At 34.6% G+C, this 22,309-nt stretch overlaps 2 long non-coding RNA genes and 1 other non-coding gene across 3 annotated transcripts in view; 2 read left to right on the forward strand and 1 right to left on the reverse strand.

The window, feature by feature from the left end:
* LOC131936424 (uncharacterized) overlaps positions 1–22,220 on the forward strand; it is an 82,247-nt gene extending 60,027 nt beyond the window's left edge. The window contains exons 2-6 of the long non-coding RNA XR_009386063.1: positions 18,397–18,492; positions 20,298–20,388; positions 20,642–20,779; positions 21,137–21,247; positions 21,403–22,220. This is a non-coding gene — a long non-coding RNA (uncharacterized LOC131936424). The remainder of the gene's footprint in view (positions 1–18,396; positions 18,493–20,297; positions 20,389–20,641; positions 20,780–21,136; positions 21,248–21,402) is intronic.
* On the forward strand, positions 260–331 carry Trnap-ugg (transfer RNA proline (anticodon UGG)). Its single transcript has one exon. It is a non-coding gene; the product is annotated as a tRNA-Pro (tRNA).
* LOC131936423 (uncharacterized) lies at positions 15,699–18,222 on the reverse strand. The gene is made up of 3 exons (XR_009386062.1): positions 18,042–18,222; positions 16,309–16,370; positions 15,699–15,879 (listed from the first exon to the last, which is right to left on the reverse strand). It is a non-coding gene; the product is annotated as an uncharacterized LOC131936423 (long non-coding RNA).
* Positions 22,221–22,309: the final 89 nt, after the last annotated feature.

Here is a 22,309-nt window from a genome sequence, read left to right on the forward strand (position 1 = left end):
TGTGCTCTGCCCCTCGACCACTGCCAACATCCCTACCCAGCGTCAAATAAACCAGCCATTAAAAGTTCAGTGTCCAACCACTCAGTCTAGCGAGGAGATGGATGAGAGAAATGTAAACAGATGGTTGGCGTACTTGCTGTAGTAGAGTTCAAAGTTCACAATTGAAAAGCTCCATGTTGTATCGTCGGATTAAAATGCAACAGATTGTAGTGAAGTCGTATTAAAATATAAATTTGACGTTTTTAATCTATGTTGTAACGGCTCGTTGGTCTAGGGGTATGATTCTCGCTTTGGGTGCGAGAGGTCCCGGGTTCAAATCCCGGACGGGCCCGTTCTTTTGATAATACACAGCAAATTTAGTTATAATTCAAGAAATATTATAAAACGAGCCGGCTCTACGATTGTAAACATTTAACGTGAACCACAGCTCACCAGACCATGTGAGGGTGGGGGAGGTTGCGATATGCCTAGAGAGGAAGAGAGGGGACTGCTAGGCGCGCTAACAGCTTGGTGTTTTCTAACGTCTCCAAGAAGAGAATTATATATATACTAGGCATGCTGCCCAGCTTCGCTTAGGCTTTCGAAAACATTGAGAATTTGAATGCTTAATTAATTCGCCCGAGGGTCGGTCTACGACCTCAAGAGTTATGAAGAGGTTCCTCCGTGGACATTTTTTTTTTCGATTTATAGCTCATATAAGGTACCGGTCAGTCGAGGTCAGTTTTGACCCTCTCATCGTAGACTTTTCGGCCAACCGGCCCCCGTGTTCTGTCGCCCCAAGGCAAGATCCTGCCAAATTTGAAGCGCCTGCGGCGCCGGGAAGTGCCCTATCGGACACCCGACAATCTAGATCTAGATCTAGATTCCTAATAGAATTTTTTTTTAAGTTTAGCCCGAGCATAATAAATAAAAATACATTAACCAAGTTGACTTGGTGTGTCTCGAACCCGCACCACCTGCGTGGTTTTAAGTACACTAACATCTCCGCTATTTAGGCACCTTATAAAATACGGAGAATGAAATGCGTATTTTAAAATCTTAACTTACGCGAATATGCCTATTCTTTCAAATTAATTTTTGTATCCCAAATTAGCCAGTTCCAAACAAAGATTTTGTATAAAATAAATAAGTCTTGAAATAGTTTAGTCCTAATATAGAAATTTATTTTTGGAATAGATTTTAGAGAAGTTAGAGTCTAAATCTAGATCTTAGCGTCTACGTCTAGATCTAGTTATTGCGTAGATTTAGATTTAGATTTAGTCTAGATCTAGAATCTCTAGATCTAGAATCAAATAAATAAAATAAATTTTATGAGTTTAGGCCGGAAAAATTGTATGTATACATTTCATAGTGTACGTAGATCTAAATCAAATTTGAATGAAATAGTTCATTTCTTTTTATTCTAAACACGGCAGATGACGTCATTAGTTAATGTATAAGCAATAGTGACGTCACAGTTTTATGCGTTCTTTTCACATCTATTAATGCTTTTCCGGTTGCATAAATAATACTGTTTCTCTACATTCGAATACGCCTTTAATTTTTATTTTCCTTCTTTAAATAAAATTGTTGTTATACATTTAAAACATCTAACATATTATTTTTAACAAAAGTCCGTATAAAGTTCTCCATATATCGCTGCCGTTTCTGACGTGATGTCCGGCGAAAATATTTTGCGGACAGAGAGAGAGAGAGAGAGAAGAGCGCACAGGGCCTTTTATAGATTAGGATAGATTGTATTATTTTCCTTCAGTGGCGTAAAAAAATGATGTGACATCGACTATCAACAATCACACACACACGCATACAAAAAATTACAAATGAAAAAATACACTAACAATGAAAAAATGAGTTTAGTTTGGTGAAACCTTATCAAAACTATATTATGCTAATATGACTATACTAATATGACTAAAAAAATGAAAATCGATTATGTTTTCAATAAGTAGGCGCCTTTTATTTTATTTTTCCCATACCAGCAATATTATAAGCAGGAGAGCTACGGTTAAACGATTGATCAAAAGATTTAAAATTCAAGATCAAGACAGAAAATAAAAATTCGGGCCCGTACGGGATTTGAGCCCGGGACCTCTCGCATCCTAAGCGAAAATCATACCCCTAGACCAGGGGTCTCCAAACTACGGCCCGCGGGCCGGATGCGGCCCGCGAAGTCCTCTCATCCGGCCCGCTGAGCTCTTTTTGTCCAAGGAAAAATCGTTTGTTGGTGATGGCTGAGGAACTTTGTCCAGAAAAATCAAAGACATGCCTAGAAGAAACTGGCCCCCGAACTGAAATTTAATAGTTAATGCGGCCCTCGGACTGAAAAGTTTGGAGACCCCTGTTCTAATATAATAGTGAATGTTTATTGTTTATCTCTTATGTTATATCGTTTATTACCGAGTGTTGCAGACTAATATTTTTATGTGTTTTGAAAATAAAATAAAATAAGTATTAATAATTGTGCATGGAGCTGAAGAGCCGCAACTGGACACCAAAAGAGCCGCATGCGGCTCGCGAGGCGCAGGTTGCCAACCCCTGCTCTAGTCAGCCCTAACGATGCATTATAATTTTGGACCCGCTTAATAAAGTGACGCCTTTCAAAAAATTCAAACACGCGTATCTGAGACACAGCTAGAATTATTGATTGAATATAAAAAAAATAATTTGAGAAAAAAAGGAAGTTTACGGTTAGTTGTAAATTCCATCCTATTTAATATTATATATAAATACTTTAAGAGTGGTAATATAGATACCTAAAAAACAAAAGATTTTTCAATTAGATAACGCCCACCTTTCTTTATAGTGTGTTCCGTCCTGAATTGAAATCATTTAACTTACGATAAATGCGACTACTGGATATACTCTACAGCATTCATAAAACATATCAAACTTCGATACCTAAACATAACTAGACTCGTTTAACTTCACTAAGCTTTACAAACGATACTCCTAATCAACAACAATTTCACTGGACCTACTACTACACTTTAACAGTCAATATAATGCGATACCTCAATACCACAACACTCCCGAACTCCATAAGTACGATACTTCCTTACCTGCATTTTCATTTCTTTATTATCATTTAGATTCCACTAGACCTTTATCTACAAAACAGCCTAATAACAATTATGACACTTTAACACTTCGATACTTTATTATTAGAATATTTAGTTACTCCCTATCTCAATGTACTTACTATTTCATTGTCCATTCCGAATTGAAACATTCAACTTCATAGTGGAAATCACAAAGAAACTAAACCAGCTAAGTGTAAAACTGAAAGAAAAATTCAGCCTATGTATTGCTTGAAGAAGTGGTTTGTTTCAAAAACAAATACTTTTTTGTTGAGTAGGCCTACGTGGTGAGCGGTAAATTACTTAATTACGAAAAATCTGAAAAAATATCGTTATGAAACCAATTCTACTATTTAATTACTTCAGTATTAATATAAACGAAATGAAGGATGTTTTCACTGAGAGATTTGAGCTATTCAAAACAAATGCAAGTAATATGACGTTCATAGTAGATCCTCTCAAAACAAATTCAAATGAGATTATCTCATATATTCAAAGCTATTTATTTTAAATTTATATATATATATATATATATATATATATATATATATATATATATATATATATATATATATATAAAGCAATGTATGTGTGTGTCTGTGTGTCTGTCTGTGTGTCTGTCTGTGTGTCTTTTATGCATTACCACACCTCTTATCACATAGCAGTGAAACTTTGGGAAGTTGTTGAGAATATTCCTGTGGAGGTTTCTGCGGAAAAAAAATTTCAAATTCGCAGGGGTGGCGCCCCGGCAGGGCGCGATTTGTTTTTCTCTATATACGGTATATAAAAATAAAAGTCTATTTTGATTTCACACTGTTCATCCGATAGGCATGAAACTTTGGGGAGTTGATTAGAACACTCTAGGGAAGGGTTCTGTACAAAAATCATTTTTAATTTCGCAATGGCGGCGCCACGGGAGGGTGCGATTTTTCTCTATATACGGTATATAAAAATAATAAAAGTGAATTGCCCTGACACCGTTCACACGATCGCCATGAAACTTTAGGAAGTTGTTGAGAATATTCCTGGGGAGGTTTCTGCGAAACAGAAATATTTCAAATTCGCAGGGGTGGCGCCCCGACACGGCGCGATTTGTTTTTTTCTATATACGGTATATAAAAATAAAAGTCTATTTTGATTTCACACTGTTCATCCAATAGCCATGAGACTTTGGGGAGTTCATTATACCACTCTAGGGAAGGGTTCTGTAAAAAATCATTTTTAATTTCGCACGGGAGGGTGCGATTTTTCTCTATATATACGGTTTATAAAAATAAGTCGATTTTGGCGTGACACCGTTATCCGATAGCCATGAGACTTTGGGGGAGTTGATTAGAACAATTCAGGGAAGGGTTCTGTAAAAAAAATCCTTTTTTAATTTTGCAAGGGCGGCGCCACGGGCGGCTGCGATTTTTCTCTATATAAGGTTTATACCATGAGACTTTGGGGAGATGATTAGATCACTCAATGGTAGGGTTCGGCAAAAAATATTCTTTAATATTGCAAGGGCGGCGCCCTTTTTTCTCTATACACGGATTTTTTTTCTCTATACACGGTATATAAAAAATAAAACTCGGATGCGGTTCATCCGAGTACCATGAAACTTTAGCGAGTAGATGAGAATACTCCCGAGAATATTTCTGCGAAAAAGAAAGCTAAAGTTTTTTACGGGCGGCGCCATATAGGGTACAACTTTCGTCAATACACGGTTTGGCGCCCAGAGTTTTAGAGCGACTAAGTTGGCACTTGGCATCCGTTAATCGAGCGTCCTGCATATTGAGTAAGGGGTACTACTATATTCAGCGGTAAAACTACAACAGGCTTCTAAAAAATAACTTTGTAACGCGAGGAAATCCTTCTGTACAGTTTCGTCACCTTGCGAAAGATGAAAAAAATAACTTTTTGAATATGAGGAGCCTACTGTAGAGTTTCGTCACTTTGCGAATGATGCAATAAGCATCTATTATTAGACAATCCAGTCAGAAATTGAGATCGAGCATCTAATAATAGACCATTAGTAACGCTAGCATATTGCATCAGTCACACTGATATTTAAAACACGTCAAATAATTTTTTTTACGTGTTAAAGAAAAAAAATCCTGTTCATTTGTGTCATTTTAGCGAATGACGAAATCTGCATCATTATTAACAGGATGCTTTTTGGCCGATGGCGCCTGTTAGTTTTAAGGAGCCAGGGGTCTTACGCCGCGCCTATGCGATAGTGTAATCGGGGGGTGGGGGCCCTGAGAGCGCCACTCTACGTCTCTGACACATGGGCGGTCACCGAAGTGTGTTCTACCATATTATTTCGGTGAGTGATTAATGTACACTCAAGGTTTTCATGCGATAGTGTAGGTAAACCCGTGTCCTGATATTTATGATCCAAGAACAGGCATTGTTTACATTTAAATAACTCATTTTTAGAAAAGAAGGTCACGCGTCTAAGAACATATAATTATAATTGATAACGCGTTGGTAAAATTCCAATATATTTCGTCAAACTTTCTTCTATCCCCGCGGCAACGCGCGGGGGTCGGGTACGCTAGTTATATATATAGTATGATATTTGTTTAGGATTATGTATATATATGTATATATATCAGAGCCGGCGTTAGGGGGTGGCAAACGGGGCGGTCGCCCCAGGCCCCGCGCTTGAAGGGGCCCCGCGCTTAAGCAACGCCGTTGTTGCCTGAATTAGTTTGTAAACTTAAATAATCTTTGCTGAATTAAATAAAAAAAAAAAAAAACTAAATGGCCGCAATTGTTGGATGTTAAAACTGAGGCCACGGCTGATGTTAGTGAGTTATCCTCTACATGGACTGGGACAGACCGTTATTCTAAAGAAAGACATTAGTGTCACACATCGCTGACACGGTCGACTCGCTATTGTCCTGAGGTGACTGGAGATGGCGGTCGCGAATTAGCCCCCAACCTGACATTGGAGGTAAAATCGGGAAAAACAGATACCCTATTGTTTGCGGACCGTTGAAGACGTTTTTTTAGTGAGCAGGCGGGGGTGTCTGTAGTAAAAAGTCAGTGACCTGATGATGGCTTGCAGAGGAGGAGGGGGGGGGGGGGGAAGAGCGGATGGGGACATGCCCCTTCCCGGGAAAAAAACTTTCAAATTTTCGATTTGCACCCCCACCTCAAATTTTCAATTTGCACCCCCCCCCCTCCTCAAACTTTCGATTTGCACCCCGCTCAAGTTTTCGATTTTCACCCCCCCCCCCCCCCCCCTCAAACTTTCGATTTGCACCCGCCTCAAGTTTTTCTCTATATATTTTGCTATTTTTTGCCTTGGTGTCACCCCCCTAAATGGTGTCACCCGGTGCGGTCCGCACCCCCTCCCCTCGCTACGCCTCTGTGTAGGGATATTCAGTATAATAATTAAGGCCATAGTGATTCTTGTTTTAAAATAGTGTAGGCACACTAAACAAATTATAAAGTCTATACTGTTTGATACATCGGGCCGAGACTGTTTTATGGTAAAGTTCTTCTGATTTCTAAAACGTCTAAATTACCGGCAGTCCGAGCATGCCATCGCGAAACTCATAAATAACATGAAGCTGGCTGTCACATAGTTCACTTTCTAAATATAGACACGGACCTTCTCTTGTTAGAACGCGGTCTAAATCTGTAATGCAATACGCGGACACTCTATAAACACGCACCTTCTCTTGAATGGCTGCGGTCAGAGATCCAGTAACGTAGTACCCGAACTGATTTTTTTAGGGTTTGGCATCCCATAGATTTAAATGTACAGTTATCCTTCACCTCACCCCACCAACTGTCACCCCCCCCCCCCCCCAGTGTTCCACCTTACTGAGCGTCCGTGATTACATTTGAGAGTCATTTCATTTGGATATCTATAGCCGTAAACAGTGTTTTTCACGATTCGAGCTTATTCCGAAATCTATCAATGTTTTGCTATTTTCCCCGGCATCCACACTCTTTGAATGCCACTGTTACCACTCGATAAATTGAAAAAATATCGATATTATCGCCCGCCACTGTGGACCGATTTAACGTTGCTTCAAAGTGATTTCACCATTTTTCCTCTACACCATGGCTACAAGAGACAGAGGTAGATTTCGCAAGTAAGAATCAGGTGCATCTTCTTCTTCTTCGTTCTTAATTATTAGAGTTGAAGGGGATCGAGATTTATCTGCCAGTGGGTTTGAACTCGAGACTTTGTTCGAATTTATCAACCATGAGCTTTTTGCCGACTCGACCACGCCTCCAACACAATTAAGCGTTACGTGTCAACTGGTTATGCGCCATTTATGACTCCAATTTCAGCCTGCTTTTCTTTTTGGATTTGCTTCCATAGCCTTTGTCCAACCAAGAACAAACTACAAGGCAGCAGTTGATTAATTTTGGAGTTGTCTCTCCTAGATGAGTGGCTGTCCCCAGCTAACGAGCCTCATCTGTCCGAGGGTTCGAACTCGAGACTTTTCGGTTTAGTAACCATGAGCTTTACCGACTCGACCACGCCGAACCCTAGGTGCATCAAAAGCGAGGATAGAAAAATAGAAAAAGACATAGCCTCCAGTTTGGACTATGATGATATAATAATGGAATTTTCCTCACGAAAGGCAAGAAAAGTAGATCTTCGTTTGTGAACTTACTGGTAAGATTTTCATAAATAAACATTAATGTAAAAAAATCAGGTTTGAAGCTGACGTTCATCGTCTCTTTAATGCGTGTCTCAAACTTATATCTGTTTTATTTTTTACTTTTCAAACAAAAAGCCTTAACAGAAACAAGCAACGTTTCAAAAGCACTTCTAAGTAAACAAATTATTTGTTAATCAGTGTCTTAATGTTAATACGACATTGATAAGCAGCTTAAAAATACCATATAGGCCTATATCGTTATAAATATTAATTCGCGTTGAGAAGAAGAAAAAAAACGCCTCACTGTCAATGTTCCCTCTAAGGACCAAGAGTGTGTGTGCAAAAAATATGTAGTGTGCGCGGTGCTAAAAATGACTTGGGCAAGTTAATATGTATGTTTAGGCTTACAATTAAGCATAATAATGAAGGCATGCATTTTGATAAATTAATAGTATAATGTGTGTAACTAATGAAACGTATGCAATTAAATAGAGATACGAATACCATCAAAAAAAAAAAAAAACAACTAATAAAAACTTTCAGAGTTATACTTAGACAACAAGTTATATGGTCGACTTACTATGTTAAAGTAAGACAGTCATATGGTAATAATGCTAATACTATAACGGTAATACAAACACAATAGTTTAACATATGCAACATTTAATAAAGCTGACTTAAAAACAAATATTAGCTAACCTTTCAGGGGCATTTATTGCAATTTCTCGCGTCTAACCTTGCATTGCTTCAACACCTTATATGCTTTGTTTAAATCCACATCCTCTCCAGCATTTAGATATAATTTAATTTGCATTAGATTCTCCAAATGTGTGGCTTCAAGTCTATTTAGTGCCTGTACTTTAATGCTGTTCATAATGCTAAAACCTTGTTCGTAATCAGCACTGCATGCTTGGAAGGTACAATAATGTCACTTAACTTTGCCAGTGAGCTAAATTGTTCTTTGTTTTGACAAATCTTGCATATTCAGACATATAATTTACAGACACAGATCTGAGTTTTTCACTTTATCGAAATTTGAAGTCGTTGTATTGGGTGGTAATTAACTGATCATTTGTTGTACGTAACTCGTCTTTGTACTTTACGCACAGTTCTTTCATATCTTTGACGCCAAACTCAAATGCACATTTTTTTAAACCTGTAGAATAAAAAAGATGACCAAAACTGCAGTTCATCTCCTGGAAACCTAACATTTAAATGGTCGCAGACTGATTGTATGTACTGTGGGGTTTGCCTTGTGTCGATTCTTTCGTTTAAATCACAATTTTCTTGGTTTTAATGTTCAGTGTAGTGCTGTGTTACGGCTGTCTCCAGAGCTAAGGCATCACTTACAGTAGGCTGAGTTATTCCACTAAAAACGGTTTTGTAGAATACAGAATTGACTGGACGAAATTTAAAATAAAGGATTAGCATTTTATGTACTGTTATGTCAGTACTTTCATCAACTATAAGCGTGTGGAATGATGCTGCTCGAAGTTCTGTCAGTATGTTCTTTATAACAACATCGTTGATTACTTGAACAAACTCAAAGTTGTATTTCTTACTTCGCCAACTGTCTGGTATAGAAACATACTTCCCCTTGTGTTTATGAATCAGTTGTACCGACAGTATCGAGGCGTTCATCCTTATGGTAAGAAGAACATTATCCGTTAGGATTCGAACTTGATCCTCGTTTGACCGCTGGCGCTCGTTTTGCTCTATTAGTTTTCCTCGCTCAGTGTAAGTTTCAACCAGCAGACGTTTAAGGTCAGTTCCATGTGAGCGGTTGTACGAAATCGCAACATTTCCTACGTAAACACGAGACAATAAATGACGTTTTCAGTAGTCAAGCTCCCATGATTCCCAGAGCTTTCCTGTGACCAATTCGTTGCTCTTGTTGGTTTTGTTACAAGTAGTAGCAGCACAGAACTTACACTTCAGTCCAATCTCATCTGAATATTCTAAGATGCTTTCTAATTCAACCGAAACATTCTTTGATCTGGCGTATCGGTTGTTACTTTAACTTTGAGTCATTCCAGTTTAATTAAACGAATATATTGTACTGCTTGTTACAAACATTTTTTCCTCAACAATTTTAAATAGCACACAGTAGTGGACTTTTATTCCTGATCTACCTAAGCAGTGTGTGCATACTAAAACATTTCGATCCACATGCACGTAATAATTCCAAGAATCGGATATATAATATATACATCTTTAAACTAAACACAGCAAAAACATCCACCTTAAGTAACGTAAAACTTGCATCTGACTTGGCTTAATCGTCAAAGTTTCAAGATGAGGGGGAGGGGGGGGGGGGGCAAGCGACGATAAAAAAACTTGCAGGGTCAGCTTCAATTCACAACACAATGCAGGTATTAGATGTCAGCTACGGTCAGTTTTTGGGTAAACCATTAAATCAAGCAACGGGAGTGTCACACAGCCCCGCTCAGGTGAGAGTTAAGTCATAAACTAGACCTGTGGTATGACAACCGAGGTCACTCCCTCCCCCCCCCCCCCCCCGTCAGTGATAACCGTAGTTTCTGTTTATACCCCAAAACACAAAGACTGTTCGTTTAACAAAACAGGCACTAAAAATGTCGCTTAATTTAAACCACTGGCCACAATTTTTCTCGTGAATTAGGCTCGCCCGACGTTCTGATAATCTGTGCGCGGGGTCAGAAAATGTCTGCGCGGCACATTTGAAAGTACTGCGCGGCCGCGCAGCCGCGCGGCTTAGAGGGAACACTGCTCACTGTACATGTTTTAATTATACACCAATGAAAAAAATATAAGGCCCCGCGCGGATGGTTGGCCATAGGCCCCGCGTACCCCTAACGCCGGCTCTGATATATATATATATATATATATATATATATATATATATATATATATATATATATATATATATATATATATATATATATATGTAATCCTAAACAAATATACTATTGGCATAAAAATGTTATTGGCTCTTTAAAAACCGGGTAATGTTGTAAATTGTAACTTTTGGCTCTTTTTTTTATTTTTTTATTTTATTTTTTTATTTTTATTATTAATTCAATTGTTTTAAACTTTTAAATCAGTAATAATAATTTATTTGATAGATTTTACACAGCATCAAAGACATGAAAATCAGTTGCATATATAATAATCAAAGGGAGAAAATAACATGGCATAAGAACTAGACTAAAATAAGGTTGCAAACTAGGTTTCTCTTGACTGCTTAGTTTACTGTGCACCGTCCTTAGCTGCGGTGTCAAAAGTTCACATTGTAGCCACCCATGGACAGAAATAGAAACGACCGTGGGAGAAGTGTCTCTGTAATACACATACTGATCTATCATTCCAAAACTTTCCATGACATAAAATGGACCCTTGGCGATGAGGGCACGCTACCTTGAAATATCCACCAGTCCGGTTGAGTGTGGGAGGGGGGGGGTGTGATGTTTGGCTTGAGACTGTCTAAATTAAAATTAATACTTTATTTATTTATTTCCTGTGCATTTTTTGTCTCAGATAAGTGAGAATTCCCAGTCTATGCCTTAGCTTTACTTGAAATATTTCTTTTAACTCGATGTCCGTGTATTTTGTGAAAAAATATCTGCTTAAAGTATCGTCTTGTTTTTATATTCGATATTTATACGTTCATTAAGCGTGTGGTAAAAATGTTTTTGTTCTTGTCTATGTGTTGGGGCGTATATATTGATGATTGTTATTTCTGTTTTGTCAATATCCAATGTGATGCATGCTATCCGGCCCTGTTTATCCGTGTATGTACTTTTAATTTTGTGTTTGTCTGATGTACAAAGTATACTGGATCCTCTGCAGTTGAAACCAGTACAGTGCAGTGAGTTTTTAATACTGATATATGCATCTAGTTTATTCACTTCTTCTGTAGTTCCAATGTTAGTTTCCTGTAAAAGTAGGATGTCAATAGTGTTTATTTATTATGTTGTTTATATAATGTGTAACTTTTGGCTCTTTCGGCTCAAAAGGCTTTTAGTACCAGGATAATGCAATAAATTGTATTTCTTCGAAAATGAATAGAAGTATGTTATAAAAAGCTACCGGTTTTTTTTACTTTCAAACAGAAACTACAGTTAAGTATTTAATAGGTAAAATATATTGTTTTTACAAGCTTACATAGCAAATGTAAAAGATTTATTATATTTATTAAGTAATGAAATTAAAAGCGTTTTACTGTGTTTTTCAAGCATGTCTTAGTTACACTTGGTTAATTTAGCTATTCTTGTAAATGTTATTTCCCTTGAATTAAATTTTGGTATTTGGATTTTTAAATGGGAGATAATTCGTTGCTTAACTTTATATTCATTTCAAATTCCTGCCCCTTAGGTTGACCGCTTACATATAAATACAACTTTAAGTTATTATTTGCTACGAGCCGGCCCGCGGCATAACATACGCCGCTATTTAGTTGTTGTTTTTTCTACTTTTCAGTAATTCATAATTTGTGAAATTGACAGTACCAACGCTGACACTGAAAATATTTCTTTAAAACACTATAAGTAGCTCGTTAAGGACCATAACCCCCCCCCCCCCCCCCCTTTCCTTCCCCCCCCCCCCCCCCCACGTTTAAAATAGTTTCAAACTAAATTATCTGCCCCTAATAGCCGTCACTAAACCCAACTCCACGAAGGTAAACATAGCGTGAACCACAGCTCACTAAGATCATGTAGGGGTGGGGATGGTAGGGAGCGCGCTTGCAGCTTGTTTTCTAACGGCTCGCAGAAGAGAATCTATAAAATAATATATAATATATAGCGTCGGAAATTATTGGGTAATGTTCGTTGAGTTTCGGTAACATTCGTTACTGTAAACCATAGTTTATTTGACCGGTGAAATAAAAATAAAGTCAAGTGCATTAAATTAATGTTTTAACTTAATTTACAGTTTAATTGACAGAAAATTAATAACAGATAGAAAATCTAAATATTATTAATAAAGTCGAGTGTAGTAGTTAATGTTTTTTTTAAGAAACAGAAAAAACCTGCAGAAGATTTGCGACAACCAGCTCTAGTTCTATTAGTAAATAAGACGATAAGATTAACTAAAGTTAAAAGTAGTAAGAATAACTAGAATAATGTTTAGTAGCAGCAATAATTAGCACATACACTTAAAATAATTAGAAATACAAAATAATTAGCAAAACAGTATTTAAAATGCAACTAAAATCAATCCTTGCACATTTTTAAACATTATGTATTAAAAATAATATGGCATCAAATAAATGATGGTTTACAGTATTTCCGGTGGTTTCCGGAACGGCTCGACAGACTACGCCCTGGTTTTACTGTTTTTTACTGCTGTACAGTTCCGGAATAATAACCGACGCTATATCGTGATTTTACCGCTAAATCAGCGATCTAATCATGTTTCGTAAATTTGGCAGACGCAAATTTGACCCGGAAGTTTACATATTTAAAAAAAAAATGGCCAAGTTTACCATGGGAATTATTTGTTTACTGAAACGTATTCTCAACGTAAACATTTTTTTTTCACGTTCTCTGCATTTGAAGATTTGATTTCATTAACTATTTTAAAATTAAATTTCCGATATTTTTTAAAGCTTAACTTTAAATTTTTGTTCTTTTTTTACGGCCGCGATGAAGTTAATTTTTTTTTTTTAAATATGAATTTTGTCCATGTCAACAACATTAGTACATTTATACTTTATACATTACATTACGGAAGGATTCTCGTCAACTCGCACGTAAAAATCGATACTTGATATCTTGTTTTAATTTTTGACAGCTAAAACATAATTTTAGCGCTTGCCAATTAATTTATATATATATATATATATATATATATATATATATATATATATATATATATATATATATATATATATATATATATATATATATATATATATATATATATATATATATATTAAAATAGCATTTTATATAGTAATATATAGCAAAGTAAAACTGCAACACTCAACTCAATAGTGACAATGGGCTTGTAAGTTGTTAAAGTAGCTTACCAAGTTCTCGCTCCGGTAATTGCCAGCTGGCGTTTTTTTGTTTTTTCAAACCAAATGTGAATATTTTTTATTTATTTATTTTTAAGTTATGAAATCTACTTTCGTTTTTGAAATTAAAAAAAAACTCCGACAATAAGTTGTTTTAAGTAAATTAAGTTTAAAATAACACACACACACAAATATATTATATTTTATATAGATCTAGATAAATCTAGAATACAACCTGTATAATAATAATACATCTATAATCTATATAATATGATATTTATAGGCCTAAAAGATTTCAATCGTAAATCTGAAATCAAGCCTAATTTAATTAATAAATATATATAGCCTAGATCTAGAGTCAAGATTTCTAGATCTAGAATTCTATATCTAGATCTATGACTTAAAAAAAACCCTCTTGAAAATTCCGACTTAGACAGTAACATACGACATACAGGATTTATTTTTAATTTATAGACTCAAGAGTAGTCTAGAGATCTAGATTCTAGATCTAGTTTCTTTTATTTTACAGTGTAGTTGAGTGGAATTAATTACTAAATTACTAAATAGGCTATTTACTTTAAGACAGGTAGACTAGAATATGTTCAATATCAATTTATAGTCTTGTTGTAGAACTTAAGAACTAAATCTAGAGTGTAGGCAACTGTAGTAATTTAGATCTAGAATCTAGTACTGTGTGACGTCATTTTAAGGGGTGGGGGTCTGGCTTTTTGTGACGATGTGTAGGTGGAGAGGGGGGGGGGGGGTAAAAATCGTCAAAAAAATGCGTGACGTCATTTATAGATGACCCCCATGGAGAAGATCCACACAGAAACAGTTTAAGGAAATGGGCCTAACATTCAAACAGGTAGAGGTACCAACATGATTTTAGAGATTATGTAGATATACATATATATATATATATAGGGGGAGGGGTAGAGAGAGAGAGGGTTCATCTGTAAATTGCATCACACATTTTATGATGATTTATACCTCCCCCTCATAAAGGAGGGCAGTAAAAAGAAGAATGTATGATAGCTGGGTAATCCTAATTTATAATATAATCAGATTATTGTGGTAAATAAAAGTCAACATATCTAGCCTAACAAAATGCCATGAATTTAAAATATATATTATGACTTAGAGAAAGTTTGGTGAAATGGAAATATCTGCAAATTTGATTTATTGATGATGTGTAACTTGTTTATATTATTCCTTTGGAGCTGATATTAATAAAAAGTTAATGAAATTATAGAGTTTTATCCAATTGATGTTTCTAAAGCCTTGCATGAACTTAATTTAAATATATTTAGCTGCCCAGGCAAAGAACCCAATACCTTTTCCAGAATTGGCTTGTCGTTTGACCGATGGTAACAAAGAGAATCACCCAGGATCTTCGCTGATAAGAAAATCTGAAGACATACCTTATTCTTCTATATCTAAATGTGATTTGTCTAATGAAAATATTTATTCAGTGACAATTGCTAAAGATATTTTACCATTATTTCAAACATCATCTTCTGAAATGTTGTTTTCTATCTCTAAACCTTCCACAATTTCTTCAAGTTTCAAGAGATATTTTAACATCATTGCCTACTTCCCACAGTTCTTATGTTCAAAATTTGCAATTTTCTGAGAAACAAAGTAATAATAAATTTGTACCCAGTGTTTTAGTTTCAGCTCTATTAAAATGTAATAACTCAAACAATTTCAAAATTAAATGTTTCTTATCCCATATGAAAGTAGTCTGTTTTATTTAAGAAAAATCACCTTTAAAAAAATTTAATGTTTGAATGTCAATAAATTGTTGACATGGACTGGTTTGCGGGTAAGCTTTTATACTTAGTGTACAATAAAGATTCAGTTTTGATGTCAATATAGTTGCTTCTGAAAGAATTAAACTATAAACAATAGCATTTATATTAATATCTCAATGGCAGTTCAGTATACTTTCATCATTGTTTTCAAATAACAAAACAGAACTACAGTTTTAAAATTGAAAAAAAAAATGAAAATAATTTCATAAATGGATGGTTTTTTAATTACTTAAAACAGAAGATGCATCAATACAGCATTACAATGTATATGATTAATATTTCTTTTCATGGACAATCATCATTTAAATTCTTCATTAAAAGTTAAATTCAGCTTCCTTGTGTCTAAAAATCCACATCCATGCTGTTCCATTTACCTAGAAATTAAATAAATAATATTTTTAACAACTTTCTGTAATATGAAAAAATTAATCATTGATTAAAACAGACAGCCAATATAGCAGTTGAATTAAAATTCACCTGTTTCTGTGGCATTTGCATGTAAAATTAGAGTGTTCAGAGCCACCTTTAATTTCCCTATCTTGAGCCAGGTACTCATGAGAGCTGGTACTCATGAGACTTAGGACATCATACCAGGACTAAAACCAGGGATCTGAACTCTTATCTTTTAGGATAGAAATGTGAAAGCTACTGTCTGACAGTCCCACTATCAAGCCATACATATTAATACTTACAGTATATAATCTTAGTAGCAACATATTCTTTAAGAATTGGAACACTGAATTGATTTCGAACTTGGGCTTAAGCTGAAAAATGGCTTATTATAAAAAAAAAATTCAGCTCACCTTTAGTTCAAGATCAGCACCAATAGCCACAGTAAAGTGTGAGAAAATTGCTTGCCAAGTACCTAGGGAATTTAAATATAATAAATTATTAAGTTTATCCATATATTATATATTATATTATATTATATATATATATATATATATATATATATATATATATATATATATATATATATATATATATATATATATATATATATATATATATATATATATATATATTTATATTTATAAAAGGTTTAATTCATTGTAAAGGTTCAGTTTTCTATCTACTTAGCTTGTCTTAAAAACTAAAATATCTGGTTTACAGTTAACCATATCTTAACTATTACAAAACTATTAGTTTCATTTTCATTACTTGTAACTAAAAATTGTAGTCAATAGATCTAAAACTTAATTCGATTAACAGCTAACTGTAACCATACTGACTCTGACCAATTTATTAATTTTTGTACCCTGTAATTCATTAATAATTAGGCTTATACTAAAAGGCCGAAAGTTATCAATTGTAGATTTTATAGTCCCTCGTCTAGACTAACAAGACTAGCCTACAAGTCTAATAGTACTAATACACATGATCTAGTTTATAAGTTTACTACTAGGCAACTTGCTAGAAGACTAGTACTTAACCAAACTTTAACTTGCTAAAAATAAAAGGGCCTAATACAATAATAGATGGCCTAGTAATACTTTTTTTTACTGTGCTACTTACACTGCTTTTGGTACTATTACTATGACTAACTAACTACTAACTAAACTCTATTGTAGCTTGATGGAGATCTATCATCTTGCTCTTCTAGTAGTCTACACTACTTACTACTTAGAAAAGTAGTAGCACTACTGTAACAATTTCAAACTAAATTTAATCTATATATTACTAGATCTAGATCTACTCATTGCAACACTGTAGTCTGATAAGTCTGTAAGCCCTAAATGTATCTAGATCTAGACCTAGATTCTAGTCTAATTTAGTTTCAGTCTAGTCTAGTTATTAGTACCTACACTTTACAATAGTCTACAGTACTCTACACTACACTCTACTACTACTCTAATCACTCTACTGGCTACTGATCTAGATCTAGTAAATAGCTAGAGTAGATCTAGTCTAGATTCTAGATATAAAAAAATTAATTTAAAATTAAAAACAGGTTAGCCTTACTAGATCTAGGCATTACTATACTAGATCTAGCTCTTACTAAACTTAACAACTAGGGTAGGTTTTACCTAAACTAGATCTAATCTAGCTAGATCTAGAATCAATCTAGAGTTCAGTAATCTAGCTAGATCTAGATTATTCTAGATCTAGGTCTATTAACATTAACATTGTTGTCTAAGTTCTAGACATCTAGATCTAATATCTAGATCTAGATTCGATTAATAAGTATTAAGTAAGTCGTAGGCTGAGTGAGACTGGAAGTCATCCTCATCTTGACATTTTCCTGTTGTTTTAGTTTTTACCGTCATCCTTTTCTTAATATTTTTAATATTTTATCTAGATCACTAAAATTTAGATCTAGAATCTAGATCTAATATATTCTAATTCATGAACTTATACTCTTAGAACTAGATTAAAGCAATGTAGATCTTAGTAGGTAGATTCTAGAATCTAGATCTAGAATCTAGGTCTAGGTCTGGGAATCTTAAGTCTCGTAGCAAAGACTGAGTAGAGTCAGAGTAATGTCCCCTAGCCTTGGACAAACTATCAACAAAAGAAATAAAATCAATATACTTACCGCCACAAAACTTTTATATTCAAAAATGCATACACATGTGTTTGTTCCCATCCATATGAACAAAACAGCGTTGAAAGTTTTTACAGTTGTTGCATTTCTGGAACGTTTGATGATTTTGAAATCTTGAAGCGGGACCTACTAACAAATAGCCGCCATGTTTTTTTTTATCAATGGGAAACCCCGTTCACAACAATTGATTTAGTTCGAAAACTTTTATCTCTCCCTGGCTAACCAGACACGAATTAACGCGAGAAAGAACGATAAACTTACAAGTTCTTATAGTCTGATAAGCTAATGAAATGAAAGGAGGCTGTTTACAAGTAAGTCCGGGCAATATCTATTTCTTGTGTTTTAGAATTATCCATTGTAGACACATGTCATCATCTTCAACATGTGATTCTTAGGGCCATTTCTACACAGAGACAGCCTTGTGGCTGGGAACATCTTATGGGTATGTATGCAGTGTTTCTTCCAGACTTTTTTCTCCGGGGGGGGGGGGGGGCACTTGAAATTTTCGGGGGGGCGGTAGACTTTCTTCGGGGGGGCGGACGCTGTTAAAAGTATATATTTTCTATATAAATTATTTAAATTTCATTTCGTTCGGGGGGGGGGGGGGGGGGGGGGGGCGGTAAAAAATTTTCGGGGGGGGCTTTGCCCCCCCGAAGAAATGCCTGGAAGAAACTCTGTATGTATGTAGTAAGTATGTACTAGTAAGTAACTTGTACTTGTATGTATGGGACACCAATAATCAAGGTCTGCGAGTAGGAAATATAATGTTTAACAATCTCTACGGTAAATTATGAGTCACTCCAGTCGATATCCACCACGATAGGCAAGCATAGCTGGAGTTAGAATTCTTGATTATATTTTCAGGCGGTTAATTGACAACCTGCAGTGTCAAGAAAGACCTATCCAGTTGTTAACTACCTGTTGAAGTGTGTTGAGGTCTTCTGTTATTTCCTCATCTCGCAAGAGATATGAAAACAAATTATTGTGAACTCAACCTTTATTATGGTGTTACATCAGAGGCATACACTACATTCTAGGGCTAGGGATTATTAGGGTTTGGTTTAGGAGCAAATATTAAGAGTTAAGAACTATACATTTTTGCTGCCCCCCCCCCTGCATAAAACTTGATGATGCATGCTAGTATTTTTTTTTACTTTTCTTATAATGCTTAAGCTGTTTTCTAAATATCTACAATTTAACACATTACACTTATAAAGCTTTATTTAACAAAAAGCTTTTAACAAGTACAACTAAAAGAGCTAACAAATTTAAGTAGGCCTATATAGGTATAAAATTGAACATGCTACATGATATATCTATATTACAAAAACTTAAAATTGACCTCCCAGAGTAGTGGAGCTGGTAATTGATGATGGTACTGTGGACAGCAAGACAGCTGTCGACATTGGCTTCAGTAACAGTTTTACTCCCTGATGTGTATTCTTTCTATTAATGTTATACTTACAGATGCTAACTAAGCTGTGCAGAGTTCTTAGGAACAGGTGAACTCAACAGTTGACCTCTGGGTTAGAAAGAGTAACTTTATATGAATTCTAGACTGATATTTTTAATGCTAAAAAAATAATTCTTTAATTTTAGCTCCAAAACTTGAATGAGCTGATTAGCTCTTCTAGACCCACACTGGCGTATCACTAATATTAGGTAGTCCAAACTGGCGAAAAAGTGCGTTTTGGGGTCAATTTATGTGGTTTTCAAACAAAAATTTCAACTACTTCTTGTAGTGCTGTGCTATATATGAATAAAATTTATATGTCAATAACGTTTAAGTCTTTATCTGTCAAAATCTGGTATTTTTTATAATCTGTAATTCATGTTTGAAAGTGTGATATTTGTTTGAAAAGTATTGCTTACTCTTGAAGCTCCACCAGTTACGTGAAAAAAATTGACCGTTTTGCGAGTTCTGATTTGACCCCATTTAGCCGCGGCATCCCGGCTGAGCTTTGTAGAAACAATCTTATTGTCATTTGAAAGAGCGAGTTCTAGCCTATTGTTTGATGTATAAATTGAAAAAATAACTTGTTTATTTCATTTTAAGAAATCAGTTTGCAAACTTTAAATGATGATAGATCATGAAAAAAACTAATTCTGTTTCAATTTTTACACAGATGTAAAGTACATTTTTATAACTACATTCAACTACATTGTGTTCTAAATTCACATATTTCTCATTTACGGCTGCAAAGTCGTGCCCTCAATAAACATATAACCCCTTTTGTCCACTTACAGCTCCAAGTGAGTAGCTCGCAGAGCGGTTTTAAGGGTTGACGACTGATGATGCTAAACAGATTTTACCCTTGCTAGAGCCTTCAAACAAGTTGTAAGTACCATTTTTAAAGTTTCATTTCCATTTTAATAAATGAATATTAAGTTTGAATGTCAGGTTAGTTTAATTAGTAAAAGTTATTTATGTAAATTTGAACGATACTAGTCCACGGTTCTGGCGTGTGACTATGCTTGTACATATGGTGTGTTTAGACCAGAAGGTATTTAATTTAGGAGATTTTTAAGCCTTCAAATATGGATCCACTTAACTATTAGATTCTAGTGTTTACTAATTCTTTAAAATGTAGGAAATGGGATTGATGATAGGGCCGTATTAATGTTTAACTGGACTGTCACGTCAAAATTATGAAATGGCAAATTCAAAGTGGCTACCAGACAATCCTTGTTACTATGTGGACCAACTCAACTATTCACAGGGAACGAAGGTTAAACACTTATAAAATATTAATTAATCACAAAAGAAATGTGTATTTATAATAGCTATTTTTGGATATAGATTTTTATTCATTTATTTAAAACTAAAGACGCTAAATTTTAAGGACTTGGGTAATTTATTTTTTAATTTCTGTTGTGCATTCTGATTCTGATTTTCCTACTGCATAATGTGAAGTGGTCTGGGCCAGTCTACTTAATCAAATGTACTAAATCAATTTTTAGATGGTGTTGCAATAAATAATGATTATACATGTTGTGACTTAGTTTTAAATATTATTTTAGTTGTAAGTGTAAGTAGTGTTACTCATTATTTATTTATTTTAAATGCATATAATAATGGACGACAGTTAAGTTGTTCTATAGGATGTTGAGAACCACAGTATGGCATCTTCATCATTGGATATCTCAACCAGTGTGGCACAAGCAACGAAGAACTCATTCTATTAAAAATATAATATGTAAGTATACAATCAAGTATAAATGACTTAACAAATAGGCGTTTTCAGGCTTTTTCATGTTTCCAGATATAGGACAAATAGTAGGCCTACACAAAAGGCTAGTATTAAATTTAATTATATTTTATTAATCACTAAATCAATTGTTTATTCTACAGCTGGAGAAATTTATAATGGCCTATCCAGAACTTTCCTTACAGAAGGGAAGAAAACCAAGCCCCCCCCTTACATACATTTCCCAAAATATATTGCTTACTCTTGAAGCTCCACCAGATCAAGGTTGATGGTAACAAGACTTAGAATGTTTTGGAGTTTAAAAGACTATTCCATCACAGCAGTTATCAATCTGATTAGGTTTGCAAAGAAACCAAAGCATATGGCGTCAACTGCTGCATCACTTGTGGGGACAAACTATTAGACTACATTACAACTGCACTTAATTTAGATTCAGTTTCTCCTGCACTAGATAAGTGTAGCATTTATAGAAATAACATTTTGACTCATGTGATTTTTGAAAATAATGAACACATTCTTTCTGTTAATGTTACCAACACAAAAATTTAAATTTTGAATTGTATGTTTTTTTTGGTATGAAAATAAAAACGACCAAAACGCACTCTTGTAATTTTCAATAATTTTTTTTTACCTTAGAAAGAACCATTTTAGATGGCTGAAAAATTGGGCATATATATTACAAACTTTCCAGCAACTTTACAGATTTCTACACTTCTAGGTTATTTATTCTAGAAAATATTGGTTCTCAAAAATGGCACTTTTTGAAAATCAGTTATTTTACCAAATTTATTTCATAGTTTTGTTAGTTGTTTATAATAAATACTAAATATTTATGTAAATATAAATGTAACCCAAATCAACTGCATGTCAAACAAATGACTAAAAAGTGGAATATAAATTTCACATAATAAAATTTTTGAGAAAAAAGTTTGTTATACTCAAATCACAAATGGGAAAATGCATTAAAAATAAAAAATTTGATTTGACCTTACTAAAGCTATATACTGATATAAGGAAAAAAAAATATATTCATAACATAGAAATGTATTC

Source organism: Physella acuta, unplaced genomic scaffold, assembly GCF_028476545.2.
Source record: "Physella acuta isolate Inbredline_101_S28 unplaced genomic scaffold, ASM2847654v3 ptg000178l, whole genome shotgun sequence".
In the NCBI taxonomy this organism is placed as follows: Eukaryota; Metazoa; Mollusca; class Gastropoda; family Physidae; genus Physella; species Physella acuta.